Below are 18369 nucleotides of genomic sequence, written 5' to 3'. Positions count from 1 at the left end.
TTGCCTCAATTTATTTTCTAATATTTGTTGAACTAGTTGTGAGTAGTGGAGAGAGAAAACTATAATGATAAATATATAAAAAATATTATTTAAGTAAACAGGAGAGAGAAATATAGTGATTTTTAATGTAATTATAGAGATATGAAGAGAGAACCTGCCGAGTATACTCTTACAAGGACAAGATCAACAAGATGCTGGATTAAGACCGCAACTTAGAAGTAATCCATGATATATCACCTACTAAATACCTCCTAGCTATTTAAACAACAAGAAACACAACCTTTTATTGGTTATTGATCATCTATAAAATGGACGACAAAGTACTCTAGTTCAATCAAATCCTTGATTTTACCCCAGAAGAAAAAAAATTATTCTAATCATTATTGATGACATGTGACCCAATCGTTGGACTCAGCTTTTTCTCTGTTTTTAAAATAATGTAATCTAAGAGACGTGCTATGTTTTACCTTTTCTTCCCCTTCTTTTAACAACGTTTGAGACCATATTCCCAATACCAAGTAACTTGTAACATCCCAAAAAATCCTATATTTTGTGTCAAATATGTCAATTTTGAAAGTTAAGAGACTAAAATTATTTTTAAGACAAGTAATAAGAAAAATGAGATAAGAAAAATAAAGCATCTCATGTTAAGGAAGTAAGAAAATTCATCCCACATGGAAAGAATAAAGAAAGTCAAAGCATTCCACATAGGTATAAATAAGAAAGAAAACTTCCATCCCACATGGAAAGAGGGAAGAAAATAGAAGCTCTTTATAAGGAAGATAATTTCCATAGTAATATTCTTATGTGGTTAACCACTCTTAGTAGTCCTAGCGAGGGTGCAAAGCTCCCGACGCGCACGGCGATGGGCGTAATGTGGTGTTTTGATGCCACACTGATAAAAAACAAAGGTGAACACGTACAAATTTTTATTTACGTGAATACGTCTAAATTCTTTATAAGCGTGAATGCTCTCAACCTTTTTATAGCATGAATATGTTTAAAGTTTCTTTACGATGTAAATACGTCTATGTACTGTCTTTTTAAAAGATATTTACTCTTTTATATTATGGAGGGCTATCCATATGCAAAGAGTTAGAAAAGTATTTACATGAGGATTGGTTCAAATCCTCTAAAACGTTTTGATGCAAGGTAGTATTAAACACTCAGACTAAAATACACATGTGTCTAGATCCTTACATATATAATCTGTAGTGGGCACACTACAGACATACTAACCATGAGGTAAGTGAATGTCTCTAGGGCGAGTGACCGTCCAACTAAGTGGTCTATACGTATTTTTAGTTTCGATTAGATGGGATTGAGACCCACTGAGTCGTTGAACACTATTGGTGTTGTGTCAGAACAAAGGTGATTATGTATTAACGAATGTGATGAATTATGAAAACCTTTTATTGAGTCAGCGTGATTCACCAGCATGTAGCTGACGTATTTCCCCTCACATTTCAGGGAAACAGTAAAGGTTAGAACAGACAAGCAAGATCATATGTTGTAAAACACACGTATTTTCCGCACGTTTTATCGACGTATTATATTATATTTTATATGTTTTAACTCGTTTTAAATAGCTTTTACATAATTTTATTCATGTTGTAGGTTTTGGGTGAAAGAAAGAAACCGAGCTTTTGGAGTGGTTTACGAGCCTATTACGCAAACGTTTTCAAGTAAACAACTCAAGGCCCGGCCCGTATGCATCATGGAGGCCCAAATATTATATTATATTATAATATATAAAAAATAAAAAAACCCTAGAGGGGCTGGAACAGCAGCGATCGCAACAGCAGATAGGAGGGAAGGAACCAAGAAGAAATCTTTTTTCGGCTAGGGTTTGAAGGTTGTGGCGGCTAGGGAAGGAAGAAGACACAAGAACCAAGCCTCGGAATTGAATCCCCATCGTTTTTGACAGCAAGAGCAGCCCCGAAATTGCCATATCCTTTCGCCTCTTTTTCATTGTTCATACACTTTTAGTTTCTTGCTTAATTGTTGAATTGTTTTGCAATTACTTGAGAGATTGAATTGTTTATGATTAGAATTGATTGTTGGACAATTGTTAAGATGATTGGTATGAGTTTTATGGAGTTTTTATTGAGTATATGCTGCTGTCCAAATAATATGTTAGGCTAAACTTGTTAGTTCTACCTAGGAATGATGATGATTGTTAGTGTTTGATAGGTTTTATGGATTGTTTGATTAATAGACCTTAATTGTTATTGTAAAGTTTGATTTAGACATGAAATAGATTGTGTTTAATGGCTGGAAATTATATCAATTTATTGCATAAACCCCGTGTGTTAATTGATTAGTTTTGTATTGATTGATCGGTGCATTGTTTTGATTCTAGACTTGGTGTTTAGGGTTTGTTTGCGGTAGGAACAACCGTAGGGTTTTGTTGCATGATTATTTGGTTGAAGTACAGCGGTTAGGCACCTTCTTTGAGACCGAGAGGTGATAAGAAGTTAGGGTTGTCTCATTGCCTTTGCATGCTAGAATAAGGATTGCGCGAGAGCGAGTTTGTTTCTTGTCAGGTTTAGGTGTTTTGAGCGACTAGTTGATCTATTTTAGTTTAAGTTGAATTGTTCCTCTATCCTTGGTTGTGTAGTATTCATTGCGATTAGGGTCGAGTGTTGGTGAGACCAAGAGGTGATCTAGCATTAGAACACGTTAGCAATTGTTTCCCGGTTTGGTCGTTTTAGGTGATTTTGAGTAGTTTAGGCTTGTTGAGTGAGACCGAGAGGTAACCCAGTGAGCCTGAGCGATCCTTAGTCGTGTCATCTTTAGGGACCGGTGTATTGATATCATCCAATCCATTAGCTTGTTAGGCCTACAATTTGATTCAGACCTATGTAGACGTTTTTCTCCATTCTAAGTTAACACAGTTAGTTTTCCGTTAAGTTTTCTATTTTGGTATGTTTTGTCAGTCAGTTAGGTTAGTTCAGTTAAGTTAAAAGAAATCAAAAATCAATTAAATATTATTCTAAGGTAGGTCTTGTCTAGGGTTAGTAATCGTTAGCGTCTTACGTGTCCACGTGTTCGATACTCAGACTTCCTAGGTCTATACTACTTGCGATCGGTACACTTGCCGGTTGTGTGTGGTTTTAGGATTTTCGTTTTAATATTAAAGCTTATTTGTGAGGGTCATTATTATAGGGTTATTAGACACACCTCAAGTTTTTGGCGCCGTTTCCGGGGACACGGTTTTAGGCCTTTTGAGAGCAATCCGAGTTAGGACTCACCTTTTGTGCTACTTGTAATTATTTTTGTTATATGTGACTTATTTGTTAGAATAATTTAGATAATCTTATTTCTCATTATAGTTTTTATGCGACAGACTCGATCTCGTGGACCACCCGACACCGAAGCATTCCCCAAGCCAGAGAGAGAGTTTCGTGAGAGACATCGTCCCGTTTCACCCTCGTCCATTTCTTCATCCGTTGACCCCGACTATAGGGATAGGATCATGGGCGACATTCCACCGAGGAGGACAGTTGCGTACCAGGCCCGACCGGCAAATGCTGGTGCGAGATCCAGCATCGCACCACCCGCCATCGGAGTTGCTACGAACTGGCAGATCCCGTCGAACATTCTAAATACCATTGCTCATTCTGCTCAATTTCACGGGTTGCTTCACGAGAACCCGCACTCTCATCTTACTCGCATCGTGCGTATCTGCGACACTTTCCATTTTGCGGGCGTTTCCGAAGACGCAGTTAAGCTCCGCGTCTTTCCGTTTTCTCTCGCTGATCAAGTGAGTCCGTGTCTCTAGTCCCTCCCACAGGGCTCTATAGCTACTTGGGCTGCCATGCAGACCCAATTTCTTGAAAAATACGATCCTCCGGCTAAGGCCGCTCGTTTGCGTAACCAGATACATTCTTTTCAGATGGAGGACACCGAGAGTTTTTACGAGACCTGGGAGCGATTAAAGAATCTATTAGCGTTGTGCCCGAACCACGGCTTACAAGATTGGGCGGTCGTCGAGAAATTTTATAATGGAGTGACGTACGCGACGCAGAGTATGCTCGACACGGCGGCGGGAGGAAATCTGTTGACGACTAAGGACCCTGATGAGTGTATCGCTTTATTCAATGGGCTAGCTATGAGTGGATACTAGAGACCACCCGCCAGAGGAGGTAAGACCGTCGATTCCATCTCATGAGGCATGCATTCGGTGGACACCACCACCGCACTGATAGCACAGGTCGAGGCGTTGGCGAAGATGGTGAAGGATATGCAGACGAAGAGCAAGTTGTGTGAGATCTGCAGAGGGGGCATGATACCGTTCAGTGCCCAGTCAGTTCGCAGGAGGAGGCCGTAGACTTCATAGGAAATCCAAACCGAAATCCAAATTCTTTCAATTCTTATAATTCGGGATGGAGAGGCAATCAGAACTCCAACTGGAGGAGCGGCGGCCAGTCCGGTTTTTAGCAACGCCAGAGTTTATTTCAGGATGCCGGTGAGGGAGCGAGCAGTGGGGAGAAGAAACCCACTTTGGAGGAGATGATGGCGCAACAGACACAGATGTTGTCGCAGCTTATGACACTTGAGGATTCCCGTCACAAGGAGACGTAGGAGAAGCTTCGAGAGCACGAGCAGCTCATGAGGAATCAAGGAGCATCGATTCAGAGTCTCGAGCGGCATATGGGAGAGATAGCGAGTAGGTTGAACGAGAGGCCGCAGGGTTCATTACCGAGTAACACCGAGCAGAACTCGAAGGGATTCGCTAAAGATGTGACAACGAGGAGCGGTGCAGGGGCATGAGATGAGCCCGGGATTCAGCAGAGGTCTAGAAGAGGAGTCGTCGAGGAGCCTGCAGTAGTTCTAGAGGAGCAGGTGGATGAGGAGATTCATATGGAGTCTCCACCGGCCCAGGTGCATCAGAGGAGCAGCCCAGGGAGTTCAGCACATGTCGAGAGACAGCAGCTACCGAGCGAGCCACCCAGAGTCTACAAGCCTAGAGTACCATACCCCGGGAGACTCCGTAGAGATAGAGATGAGGAGCAGAATTCCAAATTTCTTGATCTTTTGAAGCAGATTCACCTTAACATTCCATTCCTTGAGGCACTGACTCAGATGCCTAAACACGCGAAGTTCCTCAAGGATATCCTTTCGAATAAGGAGAAGCTTGCTGAGGTCGCTTCCATCCCATTGAGTGCTAGTTGTTCTGCTGTCTTACAGAGGAAATTACCAGAAAAGATGGCCGATCCAGGGAGTTCACGATTCCCTGCATCTTGAGTAATGATACGGTTATTCATGCGCTGGCCGATCTCGGTGCCAGTATTAATCTCATGCCGTACTCCGTGTATCGCAAGCTGGGTCTAGGCGAACCGAGGCCTACCAGGATGAGTATCCAGCTAACTGATCGTTCTGTGAAATACCCTCGAGGGGTGGTCGAGAACATGCTGGTTCGTGTCGACAAGTTCATCTTCCCGGTGGACTTTGTCATTATGGACATGAACGACGATGATAGCTTACTACTGATTTTAGGCCGACCATTCCTTGCCACTGCATAGGCGTTGATCGACGTCTGCGAGGGTAAGTTGATTTTGAGAGTTGGGGATGAGAACGTCACCTTTGATGTTCGACAGTCACTGAAACACCCCAAGTCTGCTGATGACTTCCTGTACTTTATCGATACCATCATGGAGCATGTTGGGGAGTTTTTCAGCGAGATCTGTGGAGGATCTGCCTCCGACACTCAGATTCTCGATAGGGACATTCTGGAGATTGAGATGGTTGCCATGACCGATCAGTCAATGGAAGATGACGCTGAGTCACATCACCCTGAGTTTGAAGTGTCTGCTGGGATCGTACGTGACGATCCGATGGACCGACCTTCTGTCGAGAGCCCCCTCCTTCCTTAGAGCTTAAGGATTTACCTGCCCATCTGGAGTACGCGTTTTTGGACGAGGAGAGGAAGTTGCCGGTTATCGTTGCATCTGCTTTGACGGAGGTCGAGAGAGAGAGATAGACTGTTGAGGGTTCTTCGAGAGCACAAGGAGGCCATTGCATGGAAGATTATCGACATCAAGGGTATCAACCCTTCGTTTTGAACGCATAAAATCCTCATGGAGGATAATTATAGGACTGTCGTTCAGCCGCAGCGGCGGCTTAATCCGAAGATGCAGGAGGTCGTGAAGAAGGAGATCATCAAACTCCTTGATGCGGGAATCATTTTCCCCATTTCTGATAGTTCGTGGGTTAGTCCAGTCCAAGTGGTTCCCAAAAAGGGTGGCATGACTGTCGTCACCAATGAGAGGAACGAGCTCATTCCCACTAGGACTGTGACCGGTTGGAGAGTCTGCATCGATTACCGCAGACTGAATGATGCCACGAGGAAAGACCACTTTCCTCTACCTTTCATTGATCAGATGTTGGAGCGTTTGGCAGGTCAGCAGTATTACTGCTTCCTAGATGGTTTTCCGGGTACTTTCAGATACCTATTGCTCCCGATGACCAGGAGAAAACCACGTTTACCTGCCCATATGGTACGTTTGCCTATCGACATATACTGTTCGGACTGTGTAACACTCCAGCCACATTTCAGAGGTGTATGGTGGCTATATTTCATGACATGATCAAGGACTCCATGGAGGTGTTCATGGACGATTTTCCTGTATTTGGGAGCTCTTTCAATCAGTGTCTCTCCAACCTTGAGAGGATGTTGGCCCGATGCGTTGACACCAACCTAGTTCTTAACTGGGAGAAGTGTCACTTCATGGTACGCGAGGGCATCGTTTTGGGGCATCGTATTTCGAGTGCGGGGATAGAGGTCGACCGAGCGAAGGTCGATACCATCTCTAATCTTCCCCCGCCCACTTCCATGAGATCCATCCGGAGTTTTCTGGGTCATGCTGGGTTCTATCGCCGGTTCATTAAAGATTTTTCTAAGATTGTGAGACCCATGACCAAACTCTTGGAGAAGGATGCCCCGTTTGTGTTTTTTGAGCAGTGTGTCGAGGCGTTTGATCTTTTAAAAGACAAACTCGTTAACTCCCCGATCATGATTGCTCCTGACTGGTCGCTTCCTTTTGAGTTGATGTGTGATGCGAGCGACTTCGCAGTCGGAGTGGTTCTTGGACAACGGAAGGATAAACACTTCCATCCGATTTACTATGCGAGTCAGACCTTGAATGGTGCACAGGAGAGTTACACCACCACCGAGAAAGAGCTTTTAGCTGTGGTGTTTGCATTTGATAAATTCAGGTCCTATCTTGTTCTGTCCAAGACGATTGTGTACACGGATCATTCTGCCATTCGTTATCTATTTAGCAAACAGGATGCTAAGCCACGTCTTATCCGTTGGATCCTTTTGCTTCAAGAGTTTGATATCGAAATCCGTGATAAAAAGGGGGCCGAGAATGTGGCAGCGATCATCTTTCGTGTCTTGAGAGAGCTGAGTTAGGAGAGCCGGGGGTCATGATTAATGACCACTTTCCGACAGAGTCTAATGTTTGTTTCGGCTCAGGATGAGGGTTTTCCATGGTTGGCTGACTTCGCGAACTATCTTGCGGACGGTTACTACCCGAAGATATCTTACCAGTAAAAGAAGAAATTCTTTGCTGATGTTAAGTTTTACCTGTGGGACGACCCGAATCTCTTTCGTATTGGTGCTGACCAGTTGATCAGGAGGTGTGTTGATGTTAAGGAGGGATGGCAGATTCTGAGCCATTGCCATGTTGGACCGACAGGAGGTCACCATGGTGCGAGTTTGACGGCGAAGAAGGTGTTTGATTGTGGTTTTTATTGGCCTTTGATTTTTAAAGATGCGCACGCGTTTGTGAGGAGTTGTGATCGTTGCCAGTGGGTCGGCAACATCTCGTCGCGAAATGAAATGCCCCAGAATGCTATTCAGGTTTGTGAGGTTTTCGATGTGTGGGGAATTGATTTCATGGGACCGTTTCCATCTTCGATTGGGAATAAGTATATACTCGTGGCGGTTGATTATGTCTCGAAGTGGGTTGAGGCCAAGGCCTTACCCACGAATGATGCCCGAGTTGTACTCCGTTTTCTCAAGAGCCTTTTTGCTCGTTTTGGTGTTCCAAAGGCGTTGATCAGTGATAGAGGAACTCACTTATGCAATGTGCAGATGGAGAAGGCGTTGCGACGCTATGGGGTCACCCATCGGCTTGCGACCGCCTATCACCCACAGACTAGTGGGCAGGTAGAAGTGAGTAATCGGGGGATCAAACGTTTTTTTGAGAAAACGGTTGGTTCGAATCGTCGGGATTGGTCCGACAAGTTAGATGATGCGTTGTGGGACTTCCTTACAGCCTACAAAACTCCGACCGGTTCCACACCGTTTCGGATGATTTATGGGAAGGCCTGCCACCTGCCTGTTTTCTTGGGCCCTACAGAGGGTCAATCTTGATATGTCCGCCGCGGAGGCCACTCGGTTCCACCAGTTGCACGAGTTAGAGGAGCTGAGAGATCACGCCTACGCCCAGTCATTTAGGTATAAGGAGCTGACGAAGGAACTGCACGATAGGAAGTTAAAGGGTAACAAGCAGTTCAAGTGTGGGGATTTGGTTTTATTGTATAACTCCCGGTTGAGGTTATTCCCGGGAAAGTTGAGATCCTGATGGTCGGGACCGTTCACGGTCACTGAGGTCTTCCCGTACGGCACTGTTGAAATAGAGGATAAAGGTGGGAAGTTTAAGGTGAACGGTCATAGACTGAAGCACTACATTGGCGAGCCGGTGACTGACCAGACGGTTGAGGTATTCTACCTTGACACGTTCTCCGAGACTTAGACGCGATGGATGCACACTCGGGAGACTGCTCGAGTTGTAGAGTTTGTATTTATGTATTTGTGTGATGCTATCTGTTTTCTTTGTTTTTTCTATTTCAGGTTGTTCCAAGATGAAACCACTCGTACTCAATCTCCATTCGAGTCGGTCGATTTAAGGAGTTACATTATGCGCATAGTAGCTATGGTGGCGTTTTAGAATAGGTTCTCCCGAGGTTGCGGCCGCGAATGAAATGCTACACGGTTGTTTGGATACTACTCAGCTGTTGAAGATTCTGCACACAAACCAGGGGAGTAACCCGTTCTTTGTTTTAGTCTTGTATACTTTATTTTAATTTTATGTTTTATTTTTATTTTATTTTATTTCTTTTCCTTATACTCATCGGGGACGATTTCGTTCTAAGTGTGGGGATGGGGTTTATTTTACTTAGTTGTAGAAATTTTTTTTAAAAAAAAATTATAAATAAATAAAAATTTGAAAAAAAAAAAAATAGTCCCTTGAAATTTGTTTTCTCTACGTTAAACAGGAGATGATATTATTACCGAGTAGTGGTTATTTTATAAATTCTTGGTGGTTTCAAAAAAATATATATAATAAATAAAAACAGTGCCCATTAGACCCGCACGTAATGTATGGTAATCGAACGGTTTAGACTCAGTAATCGTGTGTCGGTAGGCTCAGCCTTTGAGAATGAAAGGGCGGTTTGGTTGTTGACCTAATTGAACCTCTTAAATGGCCTGACTATAGTGGGAAACATCTTAGGGGTTTTGTTTGTTTAACTAAGCTCGTGACAGGACTGGAATGAAAAGTCGGGTCATACTCAAGCCTCGAGTCACATGATCGTCTGTATATATTAGTTGTTTTATCTTTTGTATTTGTTTCTGTTCATGCAAAGCCATGTAATATGAGTAGCAAAAAAAAATTGCAAAAAGACAAAAGGCAGAAAAAGAAAAAAAAGAGATGCATTTGTAATTGCGTGCACTTGAAAGAGAGCTAGAGTTTATAGTTTGTATAATGAATGAAATGTTTAATCATGTGGCAAAAGGTTTAAGTCAAATTGGGGTGGCTTGGCCCGATAAAACCATAATAGAATTGGTGAAGTGGCAGCAGGGCTTTTAGGTGTGGGTTCCACTTAGTCATTCAAATTAATAGAATCGTCAAGCCTTATTTGCCTCGGTAAGTATTAGGGGCATGGGTTTAAAGCGGACAACAATACCGGCAATCGACCTGATCTAGCTTATTAGGTGAAAGTTGGAAGAAATATTTGGGTAACGGGTCACTTGTTCTAATACTTTAATAATAATAATAATAATAATAATAAATAAATAAATAAATAAATAAAACCAAGAGTTGTCGGTTGAACTCGGGTATGATCCTGTGTAATATTCTTTTTCAGGGACGAAAAAGTGTTAAGTGTGGGGATATTTCATGTGTTATAAAACACACGTATTTTCCATATGTTTTATCTACGTATTATATTATATTTTATATGTTTTAACTCGTTTTAGATAGCTTTTACATAATTTTATTCATGTTGTAGGTTTTTGGTGAAAGAAAGAAAGAAACCGAGCCTTTGGAGTGGTTTACGAGCCTTTTACGCATACGTTTTCAAGTAAACAACTCAAGGCCCGGCCCGTATGCATAATGGAGGCCCAAATCTTATATTATATTATAATATATAAAAAATAAAAAAACCCTAGAGGGGCTGGAACAGCAGCGATCTCAGCAGCAGATAGGAAGGAAGGAACCAAGAAGAAATCTTTTTTCGGCTAAGGTTTGAAGGTTGTGGCGGCTAGGGAAGGAAGAAGACACAAGAACCAAGCCTCGGGATTGAATCCCCATCATTTTTGACAGCAAGAGCAGCCCCGGAACTGCCATATCCTTTCACCTCTTTTTCATTGTTCATACACTTTTAGTTTCTTGCTTAATTGTTGAATTGTTTTGCAATTACTTGAGAGATTGAATTGTTTATGATTAGAATTGATTGTCGGACAATTGTTAAGATGATTGGTATGAGTTTTATGGATTTTTTATTGAGTATATGCTGCTGTCCAAATAATATGTTAGGCTAAACTTGTTAGTTCTACTTAGGAATGATGATGATTGTTAGTGTTTGATAGGTTTTATGGATTGTTTGATTAATAGACCTTAATTGTTATTGTAAAGTTTGATTTAGACATGAAATAGATTGTGTTTAATGGTTGGAAATTATATCAATTTAATGCATAAACCCCGTGTGTTAATTGATTAGTTTTGTATTGATTGATCGGTGCATTGTTTTGATTCTAGACTTGGTGTTTAGGGTTTGTTTGCGGTAGGAACAACCGTAGGGTTTTGTTGCATGATTATTTGGTTGAAGTACAGCGGTTAGGCACCTTCTTTGAGACCGAGAGGTGATAAGAAGTTAGGGTTGTCTCATTGCCTTTGCATGCTAGAATATGGATTGCGCGAGAGCGAGTTCGTTTATTGTCAGGTTTAGGTGTTTTGAGCGACTAGTTGATCTATTTTAGTTTAAGTTGAATTGTTCCTCTATCCTTGGTTATGTAGTATTCATTGCAATTAGGGTCGAGTGTTGGTGAGACCGAGAGGTGATCTAGCATTAGAACACGTTAGCAATTGTTTCCCGGTTTGGTCGTTTTAGGCGATTTTGAGTAGTTTAGGCTTGTTGAGTGAGACCGAGAGGTAATCCAGTGAGCCCGAGCGATCCTTAGTCGTGTCATCTTTAGGGACCGGTGTCTTGATATCATCCAATCCATTAGCTTGTTAGGCTTACAATTTGATTCAGACCTAGGTAGACGTTTTTCTCCATTCTAAGTTAACACAGTTAGTTTTCCGTTAAGTTTTCTCTTTTTGGTTAGTTTTGTCAGTCAGTTAGGTTAGTTCAGTTAAGTTAAAAGAAATAAAAAATCAATTAAATATTATTCTAAGGTAGGTCTTGTCTAGGGTTAGTAATTGTTAGATTCTTACGTGTCCACGTGTTCGATACTCGGACTTCCTAGGTCTATACTACTTGCGATCGGTACACTTGTCGGTTGTGTGTGGTTTTAGGATTTTCGTTTTAATATTAAAGCTTAGTTGTGAGGGTCATTATTATAGGGTAATTAGACACACATCACAAGACACATTAGAAGATTGGTGATATAGTCATTAGACGTTATCTGATGGCTTAGATATTTTATTCGGAATATTATAAAGAGTTATAATTTCAAAAGACAGGTATTTGAAACATTAAACGGGTATTAAAATCTCGAGTTTTCAATATAATAATATTTTAAAAAAAGACTTCCATAAAAAGAACGTAACTCTGATTTATTTACAAAACGGGTACCAACTATTGGTCACACGCATAGGCCCTAAGTCGGGGTGTGACAGATGTTTTATAGAAACCAATGATTTGTCAAGGTTAAAGCTATACAAAACAGACTATAGGTCTGATGCTAGATTGTTGATCTAGATATTTACATAAGGGTTATTCTCGTACTATAGATCCGAGATAGGAAGAACGCATAAATCAGTAAGACACACTGATCAAGAACAAAGGTGAATACGTACAACTTTTATTTATGTGAATACGTCCAATCTTTTTAATAGCTTGAATACGCTCAACCTTTTTATAGCATAAATATGCTTAAAGTTTCTTTACGACGTGAATACATCTATAACCATGGACCTGTATTATCCTTTTAAAGATATTTACTCTTTTAGATTTTGGAGGGTTATCCATATGTAATGAGTTGAAAAAGTATTTACATGAGGGTTGGTTCAAATCCTCTAAAACGTTTTGCTGCAAGGTAGTATTAAACACTCAGACTAAAATACACATGTGTCTGGATCCTTACATACATGATTTGTAGTGGGCACACTACAGACATACTGGCCGTGAGGCAAGTGATTGTCTCTAGGGCGAGTGACCTTCAAATTAAGTGGTCTATGCATATTTTTAGTTCTGATGAGATGGGGTTGAGACCTACTGAGTCGTTGAACGCTATTGGTGTTGTGTCATAACGAAGGTGATTATGTATTAATGAATGCGATTGTGTCATAATGAATTATGAAAACCTTTTATTAAGTCGGCGAAATTCACCAGCATATAACTGACGTATTTTTCCCCACATTTCAGGAAGACAGTAAAGGTTAGAACAGACAAGCAAGACAGATTAGAAGATTGGGGATATAGTTATCAGATATTATCTGATGGCTTAGATATTTTATTCAGAATATTATAAAGAGTTATAATTTCAAAAGACATGTATTGAAATATTAAACGGGTAATCAAATCCCGAGTTTTCAATATTATAATATTTTATTCAAAAGACTTCCACTAAAAGAATTTAACTCTGATGTATTTGCAAAACATGTACCAACTATTGGTCACACGCCTATGCCCTAAGTCGGGGTGTGACATAAGTCTTTTTTAAGACGGATGCTAACTTTTAAAACTGATTTTGATGCTCAAACTCTGACTCACTCAAGAACATAATCAAGGAGGAAGCCCACTAATATGGCAAAACCCACTTGTGTCAAGTTTTGAACCTGAGATCCTAAAGATCCTAAACTTTAACCATCACGCTCATGCCATTGGAATAGAAGGCTAATGCACTTTTTATTTCCGTACCCAAAGGCTTTGGGCAATAATGTTGCTAAGTAAAAATCAAAATTAGAGAACAAATACTATGAAAATTGGGCACTTGCGATTGCAATTTTGATCGAAAATAGATTGCAAAATAGTCTTTTTTAGCTGATTTTCCGCAGGTACTCCCATTTTTCAACCACTTTATGGCACAGAATTAATTTAACGACCAAATTTCTGCAACAATCTTTGCCATTACAAATCTTGTGACTAAATTTGCGTGTTTGTCTTACATTCAGTGTGACTTACCATGAATCCCTTTGATTGACCAAGTTCGACGTACTCTGAATATGTTTTACGTAACATCTCATATCATTTCATAAGAGTCACAATGGTTTATGAATTATAATGGAGCATTATACGTCATACTGATTTTCGTTACTGAGTTGGACTATATTTGACATACACAGTGTGAGGAACGATTCTACTTTTAAGAACAAACTAACAAGATGCTACAATTAGTTGCCATGATTGGTAGAATGAATATTAAAAATATCACTTGAACTCTCAATAATTTATTTAGAACAATTTGGAACAATAATAATAATAGCAATAAGTTCCATAAAACACAAGTAATTCACTTTCATGTCCCAATTATATTACTCTCAAAGGTTGCAAATATTACAAGAAATATAAGACACTTATGTAGCATTCTTTGATATTCATGTGACAGACTACACACATATATATATGATGGGTATCATTACAGAACTTTTAAATTATTTAAGAATTTGAAGGAACTCCTAATAACTAACGTTTTTTATATCAAAAATTTGTATGTTCATGTTATCTGAGTGTAGTTTTATCATTTTTTATATTTATATTTATGATTACAATTATACAAATTAGTTTTTACACATATTTTATTTTCTTCTACACATATGTAAGTTTCTTATTACATAAATTTTACACAAATGTAAACTTGTGATTTATATATGTAAATAAAAAAGTTATATATCAAATATGATACAACTACTTTCAATAATGGTATTATATAAAAAAATTAAAAAAATATTTAGTTTTTAAAAGTTCTTAACTTTTTTTGAGTTATTAAATGAAACTGACCCTACACACACTTACTTTTGGAACCTTACCACCACTAGCAACCGGATGGACAACTAGAATATCAATACAAACCAATGATTTGGTTGTTTAGAATTAATATAAACCATTGATACTAAATTTGTTAGGATTAGTGAAGGCCTTTGGGTCGGGTTCGTTAGTTGACGATTAGAAGACAAAAGGGGGCGGGCCGTTTAATTATGAAGGATGGCCCATTTGGAGTTTTCTTGGTCCCTACTCTGTTAAACATAATTGTTATCTATAAATACCTAGTCATGTATTGTAATCTTTTGTACCATGCTTAATAAAAATACCTTGTTGCGGCCCGTGGATGTAGGTCGCCTTGACCGAACCATGTAAAATCTCATGTCTCTTAGTTATTGCTTTCATTTGTGTGTGTGGGTGTGTTTCCACTGTGTACGGACCTTGATTGATACATAACAAGTGGTATCGAAGCCGTAGGTTTGTCGAACGCATGGTTGGTTTGCACGAAAACAACTCACGGGAAGGTTTTGGTTTTTCGGTTGTGGTCCAAATCGTCATATCGTGGAGTTTCCATTATTTTGATCGATTTTGGATGTGTGTTTTTAGGAAAGCTACTGCCATTATAACTACCTTTTGGGTGTCGGTCAAAAGAAAAAAAAACAATACTAGGAAGGCATACTAACTTTTTTTCTTGGGGTTTGCGATAACCAAAAAGAAAAAGAAAGGGTTGTTATTTATATTTACGGCATGAATTCTGAGTACCAATATCCACCATTTTTTGAAGAAAGGATGTGATCCACAACCTACAACAATTATCTAAGCTGCCAATCATCCATTTATTTATTTAATTTCTGTTTCGGATTTAAATTGGGTTGTAGTATAAGGTTTTGGGTTTTCAAGTTTTGCAAGAAAGTCACCGGGTTTAGGGTTAGAGTTTTGTTTGTTGGTTTCTCTGTTTTCTCGTTTGCGATGGCTGAAGACAGGAAGGTTTGAATCGACAAGTTTAAAAGGACTGATTTTTGCATGGTGGAAAATGCAAATAGAGGCATTACTTGGTGAACATGATTTGGATGCCGGATAATATGGATAAAGCAGAAGAAGCCATTTGGAACTCAAAGGACAAGAAGGCTAGAGGTAAAATTACATTGGCTTTGATGAGGAGCGTTGCAATTAATATCATGAAAGAAACCACGGCTCGTGGTATGATGGCAGCTCTATCAAATATGTATGAAAAACCGTCTGCAGCAAATAAGGTGCTCTTGATGAGGGAATTCTTTATGACAAGGATGCACGAGGGAAGTTCAGTCACAGGTCACATTAATGATTTCAACTCGATTATGTCCAGGTTAGCTTCTATGGGCATGTAGTTGGATAATGAGAGTTGATCTGGAACTGTAAGGACCATTACTAGTTCTACCGGGGCCGATGGTTTGACATTTGAGGGGGTCCGAGATAATGTGTTGGGTGAAGACATTCGCCGGAAAAGCACGAGTGGTGGATCATTTTATGATATGTTTTATGCTGGCAGGGGAAGGGAAAATAACAGTAAAAGTGAGAGTTGGGGGAGGAGTTCGTCTAGAACTTGGAAAAATGTGAAGTGCTGGAGGTTTAATGAAGTTGGACATGTTAAGAATGACTGTCCAAATAGATTACAGGGAAAGACTGCCGAGGTGAACAATTCTGAACAGGTTAATAAAGGTGTCAGTCATGTCGAGGCAATATTTTGTTATGTTGATAGCATAGTGGACTCTTGGGTCATGGATTCCGGATCTTCATTTCACGCTACACACAGTGGGGAGACAATGGTGAATCTAAAGGTTGGTAACTTTGGGAAGGTAAATATTGCTAATGGTGATGTTCTTGATGTTACAAGCATGGGGGATGTTAATTTAGTAACTCCATTGGGAACCATTTGGAACTTGAAGAATGTTAGGGTTATTCCATCATTGAAGAGAAGGCTTATCTTTGTTAGTCAACTGGATGAACTAGGCATGGAAGTAAAGTTCGGTGGAGTTAAATGGAAGGCAACTAAAGTAGTCTGGTTATTGCTCGTGGAAACAGGTGTGGTTCATTGTACATGGTGGAAGTACCTCCTGAGGGAAGTATGACCGTCTCTCAAAAAAAAGTCGGGTTCGCTAAGTCAAAGGGGCAAAATAAGGTTCAGTTTGCAAGAGTGGAGCTTGGTGCCAAGGTGATTCAAGCTGAGCAAGGACGGAGGTCTAAAACAAGTCAGGGATTTGGTGACATTGGGAGCGCGGGTTGTGTTTCGGGAACAGTTACAAAACAACGTTGGGTTTTGAAGACCGTTATTCCGATTGATAAAATCTCTCCTCGGAAACTCTTGCTGAAAGAGGAGAGTGGTAATGATTCTCGGGTTATCTCTAGAACTGGTGGATTGTGCGTATTAGTTGAGATAGAGGACAGATCAGTTTTGGCTGATGAGTTGGAGCTTGGTGGAGCTTCAACTGTTCCTTCTTGTACTTGATGTTGAAGGGGTTGCTACAACTAGGGGGTAAGGCTTAGCTTGTTTACGGGAACTGGAAGCTTGGAAGACTTGGTAATAATGGTTACTGATATTACTGAAGATTGGTATGCTTTGCACTTGAATGGCGAGCTGGAGTTTATCCCAAGGCTTTCAAGTGGGAGATTGTTAGGATTAGTGAAGGCCTTTAGGTACGGTTCGCTGGTTGACGATTATAAGATAAAAGGGAGCGGCCCGTTTAATTAAGGAGGATGGCCCATTTGGATTTTTCTTGGCCCCTATTCTATTAAACCTAATTGTTAACTATAAATACCTAGTCAGGTATTGTAATCTTTTGTACCCTGCTTAATAAAAATACCTAGTTGCATCTTGTGGACGTAGGTCGCCTTGACCGAACCACGTAAAATCTCGTGTCTCTAATTTATTGCTTTCGTTTGTGTGTGTGTTTGTGGTTCCATTGCGTACCGACTCTGATTAATACATAACAAGTGGTATCAGACACGTAGGTTTGTTGAACGCACGGTTGGTTTGCACGAAAACGACTCATGAGAAGGTTTTGATTTTTCGGTTGTGGTCCAAATCTTCGTGTCGTGGAGTTTTCATTCTTTTGATAGATTTTGGAGGCGTGTTTTTAGAAAAGCTACTGCCATTACAACTAAACCTTAATAACTGAATGTAATGTTTGCTAGGTACTCTATCCTTGATTTCCTAAAGTGATTTTAGCGAATGTTGGTGATCAGTAACGCCAGGCATGAAAGTGATTTTATGCTTGGTATGAATGAATGATGAATTAAATACCAAATACTTGACCATATTAGATTGGTATTCTAAACACTCAATTGGACTACAACAGCCTAAGAGTACAACTTCTTGTACACATTAAGTGTAACACCCACAAAGTTTAGGTCCAAATTTGACAGTTTATAAAGATAAAGGACCAAAAATAATTATGAGAAAGGTAATGGGAAAAAGTATGATAAAGAAAAGAAAGCATATTATGTTAAGGGAATAAGTAAAAAAATTCCATCCCACATGGAAAGAGGGAAATGAATGAAAGCACTTTATAAGGAAGGAGTTTTCCATGGTAATGTTCTTATGGGGTTAACCACTCTCACTAAGTCCTAGCGGAGGGTGCGAAGCACCCGACGTGCACGAACACGGACTCGGACACGGACTCGGGCGATGGGCATAATGTGGCGTTTTTTTGGCGAACTTGGCACTTCGCACGCTCACATCGCCACATAAGGGCCGCTTTAGTATTTTTGAACTGTGGAAGATAAACCAAGAAGTGACGAGTTAACAAAGTCCAGGGGTTGAAAATAAAAATTTTGATTTCCTCGACCCATCGCGCTACGCGATGGGTATATAGACTAGATCATCGCGCTACGCGATGCAGTTTCCCATGAGTTTAGAAAAAGGGGCGTCGCGCTACGCAATGGTCCAGA

This window comes from Bidens hawaiensis, unplaced genomic scaffold, assembly GCF_021521415.1.
Source record: "Bidens hawaiensis isolate Kalapana, Puna unplaced genomic scaffold, B.hawaiensis_p1.1 tig00000055_1, whole genome shotgun sequence".
In the NCBI taxonomy this organism is placed as follows: Eukaryota; Viridiplantae; Streptophyta; class Magnoliopsida; order Asterales; family Asteraceae; genus Bidens; species Bidens hawaiensis.
Note: the sequence above shows the minus strand (reverse complement) of the source record.